Raw genomic sequence first — 17,847 nt, 5'->3', positions numbered from 1 at the left:
GATAGAGACAGAGAGAGATAGAGATAGAGATAGAGACAGAGAGACAGAGAGAGATAGAGACAGAGAGACAGAGAGAGATAGAGACAGAGAGAGATAGAGATAGAGATAGAGACAGAGAGACAGAGAGAGATAGAGATAGAGAGACAGAGAGAGATAGAGACAGAGAGACAGAGAGAGATAGAGAGAGAGAGACAGAGACGGAGAGAGATAGAGATAGAGATAGAGACAGAGAGACAGAGAGAGATAGAGATAGAGAGACAGAGAGAGATAGAGACAGAGAGACAGAGAGAGATAGAGACAGAGAGACAGAGAGAGATAGAGACAGAGAGACAGAGATAGAGATAGAGATAGAGAGAGAGATAGAGACAGAGAGACAGAAAGAGATAGAGACAGAGAGACAGAGAGAGATAGAGATAGAGAGACAGAAAGAGATAGAGACAGAGAGACAGAGAGAGATAGAGATAGAGAGACAGAGAGAGATAGAGACAGAGAGACAGAAAGAGATAGAGACAGAGAGACAGAGAGAGATAGAGATAGAGAGACAGAGAGAGATAGAGATAGAGAGACAGAAAGAGATAGAGACAGAGAGACAGAGAGAGATAGAGATAGAGAGACAGAGAGAGATAGAGACAGAGAGACAGAGAGAGATAGAGACAGAGAGACAGAGAGAGATAGAGAGAGAGAGAGAAAGAGAGACACAGAGACGGAGAGAGATAGAGATAGACAAAGACAGAAAGAGAGAGGCAGACAGAGAAAGAAACAGAGACAAAGAGACAGAGACAGAGAGACAGACAGAGAGACAGAGAGAGACAGGGAGATGGGGCCGGGGCACCAACCACCGTTGGTAGCTGAGAACGAGGGGGGACCGAGCGTGACCTGTGCGGAGAAGGACTGTCTGGTCCCTGCTGTGAGGGCTGCAGCGTGGGTCTCACGCAGAAACACCGAGGGAAGCTGCCCTCAGCCAGGAGCCGGCACCTGAGGCCGTCGGGCACCTGTCACCGGCCCGTCACCTGAGGCCGTCGGGCACCTGTCACCGGCCCGTCACCTGAGGCCGTCGGGCACCTCTCACCGGCCTGTCACCTGAGGCCGTTGGGCACCTGTCACCGGCCCGTCACCGCCTGTGCTGGGACCTGCAGAGCCAGCAATTCCTTTTCCCTCTTTTAAAGCGACAGGTCCCCACACTGGCCAGCGCCCTTCTGCGGCGTGTCGCACAGCCTTGGTCCACACAGAAGGTACCGGCTGGATGAGCTGGGGCCGTCGGCTCGGGGCGGTGGACTAGGCCGTGGGAGCGCCCCGGGGGGCCCACGCCCGTGCAGCGGGGCCTCCGCCTCGGGGACTGTCCTCAGCCACACGGCCTGGGCCAGGAGGGCTGGGAGGTCCGGGCCTGCCCCGCACAGCCTCTCTGTCCTCCTGTCACACCACCTGTGGGAGCACGTGGCCTTCCCTCTGCTTTGCCGCCTCCATGGTCTTGTGAACCCCAATAACCCTGTCTGTCAGAACCCCGAGGGGCAGAACTCGGGCGCGGTGAGCCTGGACGGGGGGCCCAATTCCCGCCTGTGACGTGGGCACGGCGCTCACTCGTAGCTCTGTGGAGAGGGTGAAGTGAGACAGGCCCATGGTGTGCAGGGCGGGGACAGTCCCCGTGGTGTGCAGGGCGGGGACAGGCCCGTGGTGTGCAGGGCGGGGACAGGCCCGTGGTGTGCAGGGCGGGGACAGGCCCGTGGTGTGCAGGGCGGGGACGGCGTGAGCACGCGTGGCGAGTGTTGCTGTTATTACAGTGGCGACGTGGCGGGGTGGGGAAGGGCGCCCTATGACCCAGCGGCGTGCGCTTCTGTTCTTGTAATTTGCACGGAGGGAGGCCTTCTATCTTGCTGGCTCATCTCCAGTTTCCCGGGGGCGGGGGGGGGGGCTAAGCATGCAGCATCAGGCTAGATTCAGTCCATCGCTCCGTGTGAGTGTCCCACATGCCGTGAGCCACATCCCGAATGCTGGGGAGCACGGCCCCTGCACCAGACGTCCCGAGAGAGAAAACGTCCACCCTGGCCGGTGTGGCCCAGTGGACAGAGCGTCGGCCTGTGGACCAAAAGGTCCCGGGTTCGATTCAGGTCCAGGTCACGGACCTCAGGTGCAGGCTCCTCCCCGGCCCCCGGCCCTGGTCAGGGCACATGCAGGAGGCAACCCATCGATGTGTTTTTCTCACATCGGTGTTTCTCTCTGCATTTTCCTCTCTCTTCCCCTCTCTCTAAAATCAATGGAAGGGTATCCCTGGGTGAGGATGAACAAAAACAAATAAATAAATAAGAGAGAGAGGGAGAGAGGGAGAGAGGGAGAGAGGGAGAGAGAGAGAGAGAGAGAGAGAGAGAGAGAGGAGGGAGAGAGAGAGAGAGAGAGAGAGAGAGAGAAAGAGAGAGAGAGAGAGAGAGAGAGAGGGAGAGAGGGAGAGAGGGAGATGAGAGAGAGAGAGAGAGAGAGAGGGATAGAGAGAGAGAGGGGAGAGAGGGAGAGAGAGAGAGAGGGAGAGAGAGAGAGAGAGAGGGAGAGAGGGAGAGAGAGAGAGAGAGAGAGAGAGAAGTTCCTTGCTCAGGAGTTTGCATCTCAGATTTCAGGTTTTGAACCCCTGCGGTGGCCACACCTGACTCGCTCCCAGGTGTGACTGACAGGTGAGCACCTTCCCACGTCCCTCAGACCTCACCGCGCAGGGTGTCTATGGCCCCGTCCCTTCCCGGGCAGGTGTCTATGGCCCCGTTCCCTTCCCGGGCAGGTGTCTATGGCCCCGTCCCTTCCCGGGCAGGTGTCTATGGCCCCGTCCCTTCCCGGGCAGGTGTCTATGGCCCCGTCCCTTCCCGCCACCTGCGGGGAGCAGAGCTGGGGCGTGTAGACTGCAGCCCCCGGCACAGCTGGGAAGGGGCAGGCCCAGGCTAGCTAGGCCCCCCCCCCCCCCCACGCTCCCTGTTAGGAACAGCCAGGCTGTGGACGGTGTCAGCTCGGGGCCACGGCCGTGAGAAAGTCCTGCATCTGCGCGAGAAAGGCCGCCCCGCTTACGGAGCAAAGGGGCGCTGCCGCACGTTACCGTCTGTGTTAAGCGGTGTGATCTCTCCACATGAGCTCTCGACAGAAGTTTTATACACAGGAGGTCTACCATCTGCCCATCGTGTATCTGTACTCAGGAGGATGTGACAGGGGGGCTATGCACATGGATGTGCACAACCCAGGACCCACAGCCACCAGGAAGAGCAGCCTGTTTCAAGGAAAATGGGACGAATATGATGTTTTCTTAGTTTTGTTTGTTTTCTTGATATACACTGAGTGGCCAGATGATGATGATCTCTGAACGCATAATCATCTGGCCACTCAGTGTATATATATATATTAGAGGCCCGATGCGTGAATTCGTGCATGGGTGGGGTCCGGCCAGCCTGGCCAGGGGGAGGGGACATGGGCGGTTGGCCCGCCTGCCTGCTGGTCGAACTCCTGGTCGAGGGGACCATTTGCATATTAGCCTTTTATTATGTAAAATGTTAGCCTTTTATTATGTAGGATATACACTGAGTGGCCAGATTATTATGCGTTCAGAGATCATCATAATCTGGCCCCTCAGTGTATATTTGTATTGATTTCAGAGAGGAAGGGAGAGGGAGAGAGAGACAGAGAGACATCCATGATGAGAGAGAATCATGGATCGGCTGCCTCCTGCACGCCTCACACTTGGGATTGAGCCCTTGTCTGGAATTGAACCCTGACCTCCCGGTTCATAGGTCGACGCTCCACCACTGAGCCACCCTGGCCGGGCATGATGTTTTTTATTTTTATTTTCGGTGTGTTTTTTTTAGCAGTCTAGCAAAGTCACCCGGATAGGAAGCTCACAGCCCTAACTCCCCTGCCAGCCTCCATTCTCACCGGCCAGCGGAAGGCAGAGATCTGACCGAGGGCAGACGAGAACCCCGTCAGGGAGATGCTGGGAACAGCCGCAGCACTCTGTCAGCTCCCAGCTCCAGGGACCTGTGGGCAGGGCAGCAACAGCCACGCCTCTGCCCCCGGGGCCTGGAGAACCAGCGCTGTGGGAGCCGCACCCCTAGCTGTGGGAGCCGCACCCCTGGCCGGCTGCTCTGTGGGGCTAGGGCAGTGGTCGGTAAACTGTGGCTCGCGAGCCACATGCGGCTCTTTGGCCCCTTGAGTGTGGCTCTTCCACAAAATACCACGGCCTGGGCGAGTCTATTTTGAAGAAGTGGCGTTAGGAGAAGTTTACGTTTAAAAAATTCGGCTCTCCAAAGAAATTTCCATCGTTGTGCTGTGGATATTTGGCTCTGTGGACTAATGAGTTTGCCGACCACGGGGCTAGGGCTTCCCCAGTCCTGGCCGCCTGCCTCTTGACAAGGCTATTCTTTTTTAAAAAGGTTTTTATTGATTTTCAGAGAGAGAGGAAGGGAGAGGGAGAAAGAGAGAGACATCAATGAGAATCCTGGATCGGCTGCCTCCTGCACACCCCACATTGGGGATGGAGCCTGCAACCCGGGCCTGTGCCCTGACCGGGAATTGAACCGCGACCTCCTGGGTCATGGGTCAGTGCTCAGCCACGGAGCCACCCGGCCGGGCAAGTCTGGTTCCTATGAGCTTGCCTTGCTCGGAGCATCGTCCTGGACCTCAGCTGAGAGCCATGTGTGATTGGCTGCCTCAGTTTCCCCAGGTCCTCCTCTCTTTCTTGGTGGACCTGCCAAATCTCCTTGAAGCCACTCGGTCGATAGAATCTACAGAGTCACCTCCGACCAGATTGGGAAAATCCAAGGACCCACTGGTATCTGCTCCGCTTGAGGAACTGCCTCCGGGGGACAGAGTGGCTCTCCGGAGAGGTCACTGTGCGTAGGGGTCAGGAGAGAGCCAGGGGCAGCCGGGGGCAGGGGCGGGGGGGGAGCGGCGAGGCTTAAATCGCAAGGAGCGTCCATTCAGTTTCTCTAATCAGCTTCGAAGGCCTGGGGAGGCTCCGTCCGCAGTGGGGCTGTGTTTCCGTCACAACCGACTGCTGAGTCATAGCGTGGCGGGCACAGCTCCCGGCTCAGAAGCGCGTGGATTCGGTCCTGCGTGCAGCCCTCAGCCGCCCCCGGTGGCGATCACGGAGGCAATAGGCCACCGGCTCGGCTCCCTCAGCCGCCTCCCTCCTCGGACAAAGCCCGTTTGTCATGAAAATGCTCCTCGGGCTCGGCTCGCGGGCTCCCCGGCCACAATCTGGATGTTGCCTCTGCTCGGAGGAAAGTTTCTGAAGGGAGATTAGCAGGATTAGGAGAGGCTCACATATGCTCAGCCTCACTCTTGGTATTCAAGTCGTCACAACCACCACCCAGGACGCTCCGGGAGGGAAGAGAGGAGGCGGAGGGCGGGGGTGGGGGAGGAGGGGGCTGGGAGGGACGCTGCCTCTCCCCCCCCCCCGCCCCCCCGCCCCCAAGGATACCAAGCTGGAGTGAAATGCAAATCTCAGGAGGCCTGGTGCTGGGGATTCCCGGGCAGATGGCGCTGATTTTGGGTTTGGCACTGTTTCCTTCCCTTCCTGTGTGATTATTTCTCCCCGAGGACCTGGCCACGGAAGGGGACAGGAGGCGTCAGAGCTATGCCCCGCCCAGTGCTGCTCCTTGGCATTCCAGCCCCCCCTTTTCTCTCCCAAAAGCACCAAAGGAAGCCAAAGCCCTGGCACCCCTCACCCCCCCCCCCGCAGCCAGCATCACGGTTGGTGGCAGGAGAGCAGGTGCCTCCCCCTGAGGGCCAGGAGGGCCAGGGCGCTGCTCCCCACCCGCCCCTGCTCCACAGCACCCTGGGAAGCCAGGCCGAGTGGCAAGGCTAGAAGAAGCCAGGAGCACACACCCTGGAACAAAGTAACTCGCGTCCTGACAGACGGCATGGTCATCTGCACTCGAAATCCCAAGAAATCTGCAAAAAGACCTGGGAAGTGGAGGCAGCAAGGCTGCAGAGCCCAAGGCCAGTTTGCCCAAACCGATTGTATTGCTGGCCACAAGCAACCAATAATTGAAAACTGAAATAAGAAAATTTTCTGCCCGCCCGGCGTGGCTCCGGGGTTGAGCGTCGACCTAGGAACCAGGAGGTCAAGGTTCGATTTCCGGTCAGGGCCCAGGCCCAGGTGGCGGGCTCCATCCCCAGTGTGGGGCGTGCAGGAGGCAGTCGATAAGTGATTCTCTCTCATCACTGATGATTTTGTTTTTTTCTCTCTCTCTCTCTCCCTCTCCCTTCCTCTCCGAAATCAATATATATGAAGATCTTCGACAAGGTCATCCAAAAAGTAGACGTTTGGGGATAAATCTGACAAAAGATGTGTAAGACTTGTACACCGGAAACTACAAAACCTTGCTGAGAGAGTAAGAGTCCTCAGCGGAGAGATACACACATTTGCAGATCAGGGGGTGCGAGCTGGTGAAGGCATAGATTTTCCCCAAAGTGATCAGTAGATTCCACTCAATCCCAATCAAAGACTTTGTCTCAGTAGCAAATGTATTAACTCTGCCTAATATTCCTGACTTCTGATGGTGGGGTTGTGGGTGGTTTGTAGTTTATTCTTTAGATTTTTCTTGCTTGCTTAAATGTTTCTAGCGAAGGCTTCTGATTTAAATAAAAAGTAACATACGATTATTATTCTAAGAAGTGTTAGTGTTACAGTGTGTCTGCTTTATTGTTGCCATCAATAATTGCTCATCACCCTTGGAAGGTACGTAGGTGCGGAACGGAAGCTGCCGGAAGGGAGCCCCACACAGTGCATCCCCCAAATACTTCCGGGGTCATCACAGCCCTCATCCCTTGCCTTCTGTGGAGCTGTCTGGGATGGGATCCACCAGCGCTTTGTTATCGTCCTAATCAGACAGTTCATCTCGATAAGGGAGGAGAGCGGCGGGGAGGCCAGCGCTGTGCGCATGCTCCCCGGGAAGCTGCAAGGCCACGTTCCCCAGGGGCAGGGTCCAACCAAGGGGAGCTGGGTGCAGGCGCAGTGAAGTCGGGGGGACCTAGGGGAGATGCCTGTCAGTCTAGCCTGGGGATAATGGATTGGCTGGGGGGGCGGGGGGACCCCATATGAAGCAGGTGAGACCCTGAAAAGTTAAAACCCCAGACAAAGGGCCCCCCTCCCTCGCTGGCTCCTCATTCGCCTCGGTTCGCTCTTGCTGTGGCATGGAGCGCTGGCCTGCTCTCTCCACAGCACGTGCCTCCCAGTCACGTCCACTCCCGCCCGCAGGAAGCACGGACCGGACTCCGCCCCGGCGGGGAGAGCATGCGGGGGGTGGGGGGGTGGGGGACCGGCGGGGGACGGGGCGGTGTTTGCCAAGGGCTGCGGCTCCTTGGGGGGTTCGGGGCGCCGGGTCGGGAGCCCCGTGGGAAAGGCGCTCGGATGTTGGGGAGGCTGTGCGGCACGTTTCAGGAGGGGCAGCGTGTGCGAGGAGGGAGGGCTCCCGGGAAGGTCCTGAGTGGCCCTAGTGCCTCTGCTCCCACCTGCTCCTTTCCAGCCGCCCACATGGCGCCCCTGACCGCGGGGAGGGGAGTGCACCCTGGACCGGCCCGGGCAGACCCCCCCTCCTCCAGCAGCAGCGGCCTGAGCGGCTCTGGGACAGGAGAGCGGGTCCCTGCGGAGGGTGACCCCAGGCCCCCAGGAGAAGGAGTGGGGATGGGGGGGGGCGTGGCGCGGCCAGGACTCCGCACGCTACCTGTCCTGGGCATCGGGTGCGGGTCCCGCCGGGGCGGGGAGCAGGCTCTGTGGCTGGAGCCTGGACGGAGGCTGAGTTCGCTCATTTCGTCGGAGACAAGACCCGAGTCTTTGAGGACACGCCACGCCCGCTGTGGAGGCTGGCCGTGGGGACTCGAGCTCAGCGAGCCCAGGAAGGAGGGACAGCGTCCCTGCGAGGGGACCGCCAGCTGGACCTTGGGGACGGGGTCAGGTGAGAGCCCTCCGGGCGGAGACGGTCCTCCCTTTTCACGCCCACATGTAGACAGGAGGAGCCCATCGTAAGGCGGGGTGACGGGAGCCAGGCAGGGTCGCTCTGCCCTGTGGGATGGAAGCCAGTCTCCAGAGCCAGCTCCCCATGAACCCCGCCCCCCAGGACCTTGAGTGGCTGTGACCCACATCCACTCGCAGAATGCAGCGGCAGGGACGGGGCGACCCGGAGGCTGAGCCTCAGGGCGTCGGCAGCTGCTGCGTTTGCCTCTTGAATTGGACCCGAGGTGCCACGCTGTGAGGAAGCCCAGCACCCTCCTGGGCCTCCGGCTGCCCCGGCCTCTCCACAGAGACCCCCGAGGCCTGGGCCGCGCCGTCCAGCCCAGCACCCTCCTGGGCCTCCGGCTGCCCGGCCTCTCCGCAGAGACCCCCCGAGGCCTGGGCCGCGCCGTCCAGCCCAGCACCCTCCTGGGCCTCCGGCTGCCCCGGCCTCTCCGCAGAGACCCCCCGAGGCCGCAGACTGGCGTGTTCTTGTCTTAAGTGCCTGGGGCCACGCATCGCGCCACAACGGAGACCTGAAGTAGGGCGTTTCGCCCTGAACCGACGTCGCCACATCTCCATTCTGGGCTCGAGCAGAACCAGGACGCGGGTCCGTCGTGTCCCTGAGCTCGGGACCGTCCACTAGGCCGCTCGGTTTTAGAAAAGAGGGCTTGTCCCGTGGCTGTGGCATCGCTTCTTAGAAGGAACTGAAGGTTTGCCTTCCAACCTGCCCCATCGCCACACTGTGCTCACACAGGCCGCGAAGCCTAAGACACGTGACATCGTCTCGCTGCCCATGCCCCCAGGGCTAACCATGTCCGGTTCTGGCCGGGACGCGTCGCAGGCCGTCCAGTGGTGTCGGAAGACTCGGGGGACTGTGGAGGGCACGCGTCTGTAGTGCTCTGTGGGAAGACATAATTACGAGCGTCAGGGTGCCGGGCTGCTACCCCGATAATGAGTAAGATATTTCGAGTCCTGAACCGCTTGTGTGACATTTCCGTAAGGAGTGCTGCGATGCGCCAGCATTTCCATATTCCCCTTTAAAGTCCCAATGCCTCTGCCTTAATCCGGCTCCTTGGCATTTATTACTGTTTGTTACACTAACAAGTAAGATTACGGGAATTCTAATGAAGGCTTCCAGTGCAAAACTCGGTGATTAAAATGCCGTAATAACAGTTGCATGCATTTATGTGCCTGATTACCATAATCTATTTAGCCCAAGTAAACACACAAACAGAAGGAGAGGAGCCAGCCAGTGACACTCCCGCGGAGGGAGCCGCAGTGCGAGGGAGACGGTGTGAATATGTAAATGTCTGTGTCTCCTTTTCATCTCTCGGCTTTCTCATCCCGGCCTTGTTTTTCCTTCTTTCTTTCTGTTTGCTAATGAGAAGACTATACCGTGACATGTGGGCCTGCCTCCGGGGGCTGAGGTGCGCGGGGGGCCATCTGCTGGGGCCGGTGCCCTAGCAATGCCACCCAGAGAGCCCAGGGTGTCGCTGCCCCACCTCTGACATCGCCGCATAGAAGAGCTGGTGTCTCGGGGGCCACCGCCTCTGATGTCCTCGCTCCGAACACTCAGTTCAGCTGTTGCTCTGTGAACGCAGGGCCTGCTGGGGCGTGGCCACGGGCCGCCTGCCCGCTCCCTCCCGAATCCCTTCCCTCGCAAACTAGGTTTCTCAATGAGCGCCCTCTGTATCTCCGCTGCCTTTGTTATTTTTAATTCTTAATAAAATGTCAGGCAGGAGAGTGGCTGCATCTTCCACTTGGTAAGGGATTTTGAAGAACTTTCTTTTTTAAAAAAAACACACACACATTTTTATTAGTTTCAGAGAGGAAAGCAGAGGGAGAGAGAGATAGAAACATCAATGGTGAGAGAATCATTGATGGGCTGCCTCCCACAGGCGCCCCCCCCCCCCAGCCCCCCACAGGGATTGAGCCTGAAACCCCTGCCTGCCTTGGAATCAAACCCCAACTTCCTGGCTCAGAGATCCATACTCAACCACTGAGCCACACAGCCGGGCTTGACCAAGTTTCTTACACGGGAAATGGGATGCTTTAGTTTAAAGGTGGGGCGATGGCGCCCTGGCCAGCGTGGCTCAGTGGGTTGGGCGTCATTCTGTGCACTGAAGGTTTCGGGTTCGGTTCCCCATCAGGGCACACGCCTGGGTTGCAGGCTCGATCCCCAGTAGGGGGCGTGCAGGAAGCAGGGCTCGATGTTTTGCTCTCGCATCAATGATTCTCTCTCCCTCTCTCTTCCTCTCTCTCTCTCTCTAACAATCCTATCTAATAAAAGAGTAATATGCAAATTGACCATCACTCCAACACACAAGATGGCTGCCCCCATGTGTTCAAAGATCCTGCCCCCATGTGGACACAAGATGGCCACCACAAGATGGCCAGCAGGGGAGGGCAGTTGGGAGGGACCAGGCCTGCAGGGGAGGGCAGTTGGGGGGGACCCAGGCCTGCAGGGGAGAGCAGTTAGGGGGGACCAGGCCTGCAGGGAAGGGCAGTTGGGGGGGACCCAGGCCTGCAGGGGAGAGCAGTTAGGGGGGACCAGGCCTGCAGGGGAGGGCAGTTGGGGGGGACCAGGACTGCAGGGGAGGGCAGTTGGGGGGGACCAGGCCTGCAGGGAAGGGCAGTTGGGGGGGACCCAGGCTTGCAGGGGAGAGCAGTTGTGGGGGACCAGGCCTGCAGGGGAGGGCAGTTAGGGGCAATCAGGCTGGCAGGGGAGCAGTTAGGCATCAATCAGGCTGGCAGGGGAGTGGTTAGGGGGTGATCAGGCTGGCAGGCAGAAGCGGTTAGGGGCAATCAGGCAGGCAGGCAGGCGAGCAGTTGGGAGCCAGCAGTCCTGGATTGTGAGAGGGGTCCCAGATTGGAGAGGGTGCAAGCTGGGCTGAGGGACCCCCCCCACCCCCGCCGTGCACAAATTTCATGCACCGGGCCTCTAGTAAAATATAAAAATGAAAAAAGAACAGAAAAGTGGGACAATGGTGATAACCCCATTTGGGAAATATAGACATTTGCTGGAATCCCAAACATGTCACACTCCGGGGCTGGCACAGGCATGTCCTTTTTCCAAAGAAGGAACTAATTCCTCGAACGGGAGCACGCCAGCAGCGGATGGAGCCTGAAGGCAGAGCGGCACTGGGTCACCGGACAAAGGAGCCCACGGGAGCCAGAGGGCCGGCATCTCCGTTAGACGTTCGTCTCCAGGTTGGATGGCATGGGGACAGGACAGCCTCGAGCTGATGGCTTCAGTGAACAGAGGCCGGAAGAGAGCCATGCTGCTCGCGATTAAGCTACTTTTGCTTTTATTTCCCAGCAACAATTCTGAGGCGCACAGACACTTCCGGAATGTTCCTCTGTGAGGAGCACTGGCGCTGCCATCCAGGGAGCTCGTCCTGGGTTCCAGGCCTGTTCTAAGCGCTTCCTACACACTTCGTCTGACCCTCCAATGACCTGGCGAGATGACCTGTTACAGGTGAAACAGACGCGAGAGGCCCCGCAGCTTCCAGGTGGGGGGGGAAGTTTAACAAGTGAGAGTCCGACTGCCACCCCAGGCGGCCGAATCCCAGCCTGCATGTGTATATATATGTATATATGTGTGTATGTATGTATGTATATGTACTAGTATATGTATGTGTACAGGCGTGTAGACGGCCATTTCTCCCCATGTCCTCGGTGGTCGTCCCTCTGAGTGTCTGGGCCCTAATCTCTTCTTCTTGTGAGGACGTCAGTCCTATTAGATTTAAGGCCCCCCTGAATGACCTCCTTTTAATTAAAAAAAGTTGTTATTAATTTCAGAGAGAGGATCAGAGAGGGAGGGAGAGAGAGAGAGAAACATCAGTGATGAGAGAGAATCGTGGACCAGCTGCCTCCTGCTCATCCCCCACTGGGGATGGAGCCTGCGCCCTGACCAGGAGTGGCACTGTGACCTCCGGGTTCACAGGTAGATGCTCAACCCCTGAGCCACGCCCACCGGCTAATGACCTCCTTAAGGACCTGTGTCCAGTGCAGTCACATTCCGAGGTGACGGGGGCTGGGACTCCATCCTGGGAATGGTGGGTGGACACAGCTCAGCCCATCACAGGTCCTGCTCATCGCTCCCCTGGCTATGCACCCCGCATTTCCCAGTTCCCTTCAGCCTAACACCCTGGGTTGTCCCAATTTTTAAAACAAGGACCTGGGTTATTTCTATGATCCGGGAAAACAAAATCAATGAATCATTTTAAAGGAAGTGTGGGGTCTCTTAGAGCTTAGGGAGGGCCCCAGAACTGGGGGTGTGGGGGGAGGGGGGAGGGCGCCACCCCAGGCCTCGGCCTCGGGTTCCTCCCACAGGCTGACCGCTGGCTGACGGAGGGCTAGATCCAGGCCATTTCAATAACCAGGGAAATCACAGTAAAATTCAGATCATGTATTGGAAGGAAGGAGGCCGGAGGAGAAGGGAGGCGCAGAGACTAACAGAGGCGGGAGGGAGGGCGTGGGGGGAGGGGGGGCGTCCAGCCCCAGGATCCGGCGGGCGGGGCGTGCAGGGCCGGAACCTCCACTAGACACCCCCCCCACACACACACACACAGGGAAGTAGCTGCCCCCCCAGTTTGCAGCGCTGGTGGGGGGCCGCCGGCGCCCACAGGCAGGGGTCCCCGCTTCCCTGTGCGCCCGGTTGCCACGAGGGAGGCCCCACCGTCCTTGACCGCGGGATGCGCCCGGAGACTGAAGCCAGTGGGCAGCGGCCTGAGTCTGGGGCGGAGCATCAGCGGGGCCGCTCTGGGTCTGCGGCGTGAGGGGCGGGGAGCGGCAGGGAGCCCCGGGAGGAGGCGGCCCTTGGGCTTCGGAGGGGGTGTCTCCCGCCCCCCAGCCGGGACGGAGCGCGCTCACCGCCCGAAAGGGTTTAAGGGGGGGCTCTCCTCTGAAGCGTGGTGAGGGCCTGTGACCGTGGAAACTTCTTTTGTAAATGTGTGTTTTTATTGGTTTCAGAGAGGAGGGGGAGGGAGAGAGACACCAGTGAAGACAGAGTCATGGATCCGCTGCCTCACTCGGGGCGGAGCCCGCAACCCGGGCATGTGCCCTGCGGGAGTCGAACCCGGGACCCTTCATGTGCCCTGCGCGGGAGTCGAACCCAGAACCTTTCATGTCCCTGCAGGAGTCGAACCCGGGACCCTTCATGTCCCTGCGGGAGCTGAACCCAGGACCCTCCCTCTGAGGCCCACACTCTGCCCACTGGACACAGCGAGCCCTTGGGCCTGTGCCTGCTCCGGGCCCCAGGCGCACGCAGCGAGTTGGGGCGCCCCCACCCCGCAGCACTCCCCGCCCGGAGGAGGGGCCTCCCCCGGTGACACCCCCACCCCGCGACCCTCCTACTGGACGAGGATAGACCACACAAAGCGCAGAGCACGTGGAGAAAGGGGGCGCAGGAGGGAGCGGGGGAGGAGCTGGCGGGCGCAGGCCCCGAACCCCAGGCCTCGGCAAAGAACGCTGACTTGATCCTGAAGGTCCTGGGGAGACCTCGCCCCGGTGCACGTCTCCTCTGCGAGCAGGCAGCTCCTGGGGGTGCGATAACCCCTCCCGCAGCGCCAAGCGCAGGCGCCGGCTGTCTCCAGAAACGGGGCGCAGAGTGGGCCCCTGGAGCTGGAAGAGGCTCTTCAGAGCCCGGGCTGCCTCACTGGGTCCGAAGGTCGCAGCCGAGACACCGTTCCTGTCGCCGGTCCTCACCACCCCAGGCCCCAGGGGCTCCCCCCCCCACCACTGAGGAGGTCTCCCCGTGCTCTCCACCTGCTCACCACCCTCACCCCCAGATTAACTTAGGGGAGGGGAGCGCCCGTGTTCATAGTTGGGGGGGCGCCACCACGGCCCTGGGACTGGGGGTCCAGTGGGCTGTGGGTGAACCCCTCGGACCTTCAGTGTCTCCTCCTGTAAAAGGGGAGCAACGCGCCTCTCCGCAACGGGTGTAAGCTGAGATCCAGGAAAGTGCATTCCAGCCCCCCTCCTATCCCAGCCCCCCCACCCTATTCCAGCCCCCCATCCTATCCCAGCCCCCCATCCTATCTCAGCCCCCATCCTATCCCAGCCCCCCCATCCTATCCCAGCCCCCCATCCTATCCCAGCCCCCCATCCTATCCCAGCCCCCATCCTATCCCAGCCCCCCATCCTATCCCAGCCCCCCATCCTATCCCAGCCCCCATCCTATCCCAGCCCCCCATCCTATCCCAGCCCCCCATCCTATCCCAGCCCCCATCTTATCCCAGCCCCCCATCCTATCCCAGCCCCCCATCCTATCCCAGCCCCCCATCCTATCCCAGCTTCGCACCATGTGAACTTGAGGTGCCGGTTAACTCCAAGGGCGACTGGCGGGAAGGGGGGAGGGGCCATCCGTTTGGGGTTTTGTTTGGCTGCTTTTTTGTTTTTCTTTAGCTTCCCTGCCCCCCACCCCCACCCCTGCCTCCCACCCCCACCCCTGCCTCCCACCCCCACCCCTGCCTCCCTCACCCCCACCCCTGCCTCCCTCACCCCTGCTTCCCTCCCCTGCCTCCCACTCCCACCTCTGCCTCCCTTCCCCCTGTCCTTCACCCCTGCCTCCCTCATCCCTGCCTCCCAGCCCTGCCTCCCAGCCCTGCCCCCCTCCCCTGCCTCCCTCCCCACCTGCCGCCTCCCTCCCCACCTGCTGCCTCCCTGGACCTGCCGCCCCTCCCTGACTGGCCAAAGGTCCGCACCTCTGGGTGAGTGCGCTGCCATCCCTCCAGGTGGGAGAGAGGGAAGAAGGTGAAGTCGGCAGATGCGCTCAGTGCCGGCCCAGCGCAGGCGGGTGGCCTTTCCGTGGTCACAGCCACCGTTTGCGGGACTCGCTGAGGCTCCCGGGCACCCAGCAGCCGCTTTAGAGACCGCGTGGCTGACCGTGGACACCGAGACCACAGAATCTGTGCCCCATGGAACAGTCACGTGCACGCCAGCCCGCACATGTGTGTGTGTGTGTGCGTGTGTGTGCGTGTGCGCGCTCAGAGGTGTCTGCCCGGCACCTTCCACGTGTCAGGCCCGGACACGCGGTGAGGGGCGGCTCTGGGGGAGGCTGGGGGGACAGATGGGTCTGTGCGCAGAGCTCGGCCTCCGAGGGCCGCTCTGCGTTCCTGCGGGTCCGGACCGGGAGCGACGGCCCAACTGCCTTCTCCTCCTCGGCCCTCGGAGCCAGGAGCCGGCGCCCCGCACAGCCCGCTCCGGGCGGACGCTGTGACCGCGCAGAGGGCGGCGAGGCCGGAAGGAGGGCCGGGCGGAGCGGAGGGCGGTCTGCGCCCTGGAGACCCGCGGGCCGCCAGCCTTTGGCACCGGCACCTCCCGGGCCGCCTGGCGGCTGAGCGAACGCGGCCGCGACACGCACCCGGCCTTTTGTGGGAGCGAAACACAAAGGCGGGGAGACGCGCCTTCCGTTTGGACGAGGCGCCCGCGCCCAGGAAGCCGGCCCGGAACTCGGCGCCTGCGATCGGCCTCGGCGAGTGAATCCCGCTACCGGCCGCGCGGGTGGCGAAGGCGGTGCCTGGAGGGGCCGGGGAGGGGGCCCCTCCCGTGGGGGGTCTCCCCCAGGACGTGCACACCAGGCGCTGGACTCAAGAGCTGGACGAGAGCCCGGGCGCCGCCAGGACGCAAGGGGGCCAGCGCCATGGGCGGGCTCCCGTCCCCATTATTCCTGGCGGGGGCGGGGGCTCCGGGGTGCCCAGCGACCCACTTGCCCCTGCGCCAAGGAGCCCGGGCACACAGCCCGCCCCACCTCCCGGTGCCTGTGGGGAGGCTGCCAGGAGCAGGGGCCGGTAGCCCGGAGCTGCCACCCGAGCCCCAGCGTGGGGAGGGAGGGCCCCGAAAGGCCACCAGTGCCTCCTCGGCGGGCGGCCCGGTGCTGGGCCTGGGTTGGTCTTAGGGGCGTCCACGCGGGAACCTGGCGAGTAAGCCAGCTCTGCCGCCTCGCGTCGCGCCTGCCCGGGCCCTAAACTCCCGCTGTTCCAAGACGGGTCCCTCCCCTGCTCCCCGCTTCCGACCCAGCAGGCGCCCCAGAGCCTCAGACCTCCCCTCCCGCCGGGGCCAGTGGCAAGTGGCTAAAGAAGGAGCTGGGGCTCCGAGCCGCGTGCCCCTTCGGGACTAACGGGGGGCGCGCGGGGGGGGGCCAGGCTGCGCGTGTCCCGCCTGCGCTCATTAGATACACAGGCCGCGCACAGGCTCACGCCCGGATGCGCACCCCGCACCTCCCCCCCCCACATACACACACGGTGTCCTCACTGCCAGCCGCCTCAGGGGCCCAGAGGGGTGGCCCTCACACAGCCCAGCCCCCTCCCCGCCCTGCTGTCCGCGTGGGACTCTGTGGCGGATTCTCCTGGTGGAGCGCTCGCCGTCACCCTCCTGAGCCGCTGGAGGACATGTCCCCGCGCTTCAGTTCTCCGCGCATCAAATACTTAACGGACCCTGCAGGGCCAGCTGGGGGACCGCGGCTAGAGAAGGACGCCCCAGAAGGCTGGAGAGGGCGGGTGGGGGGGGGGAGCCCGCCGGGCTTCCTAGCGGACAGGGGGCGGGGAGGCTGCGAGCAACGCGGTGGGCTACTTTTCGTGTTTGTGTATTTTGTAACTTCGCTGACTTGGAGGCACATCGCTCACGGTGTGTGTTGTTTGCTTGGTTTTCTAAGCCTTCCTGCAAAGGAAACGTTGCCAAACAGCCCCCCTCCCGGCCCCCGACTGTAACGTTCCCTGAGCGGGGCTGGGCGTGTGCTGAGGGCACGGCAGAGGCGCGGGGTCCTGGGCCCCCGAAACAAGCGCCTGTGCTTGAATGTGTGGACTAGAGAAATTCCGCGCGGGGAGAGGGGAGAGGCCGCGCCTGGGGAGCGCGCTGGCGTCCGCAGTCGGGCAGGGCCGCCCCGCAGAGGGTTAGCAGTCTTTTTCTGCAGACTGGCCGCAGGCAGACACAGTCCCTCCATTCCCATCTATAAAATGGGTAGATGGCTCTAAGACCGGTTTCATTTCTCCCGGTCACAGCTGTCCGTGTCCGGAACCCGGCTGGGCCGGCTAAAGCCTGTGGGAACGCGGCCCTGGGTGTGCGGAAGCTTGGCCCAGGCCTGGCGCCTCTTCCTGCAGACAGCCCGGCGTTGCCCGCCCCGCGTCGCGGTGAGGCCCGCAGAGCGGATGCTGGGAGCGCGAGCTAATGGATGCAGGCTGTGTGCTTAACTCTGGGTCCGGCGCTCCGCGGAAGCGCTAGTCCCGAGGTCCGCACCGTCCTCAACTTAACGGGAGAGTCGTTACTTCTTTGCAAACACCGTTGGGGGGAGGCGCCCTCCCTCCTCCCTGCCCGCCTTGCGTCTCGCCAGGCCCTGCCCCCAGCGGAGGGCGCTCCCGTCCACCTCCTTGGCGAGCTCTTAGAGTGCCAAGAAAGTGGGTGCTTTGTGCCCGGGTGCCGCTTACAGGGGGTTCCAAATGTCCGCGTGCTAAACCCATGGGGTGGGGACCGGCAGCGGAGAACCGAGAGAGAGAGAGAGAGAGAGAGAGAGAGAGAGAGAGAGAGAGAGAAACTCTAGCCCCAGCGCGCATCTCACCGCATCGGGTACCAGCTTAGTTTGTGGAGCTCCCAGCCCAGCCCATCCCCCAGCGCGACTCTCTGGCCACCGTATTTTTCAACAAATGTAACAAAGTTCCCTTTCTCCGGCGGTCGCGATCGCGATCAGTCCTCTGCACTTCGCCGCGAGCCCGCCCCACCGCCTCGCTTCTCACACGCCCCGCCCAGCCCCGCCCCCGGCCCCGCCTCCGACCCCGCCTCCGGCTCCTCCGAGAACCGCCGTTGCGCGCGCCCATTGGCTGCAGGCGGGGAGGAGGCGGGCGCCGGGCGCCGCCAGTTCATTGAGCGGAATTAGCCCGGATGACGTCAGC

Source organism: Plecotus auritus (genome assembly GCF_963455305.1).
Source record: "Plecotus auritus genome assembly, chromosome: 2".
Lineage (NCBI taxonomy): Eukaryota > Metazoa > Chordata > Mammalia > Chiroptera > Vespertilionidae > Plecotus > Plecotus auritus.
The sequence above is the reverse complement of the archived record's forward strand: the minus strand, read 5'-3'. Positions refer to the sequence as shown.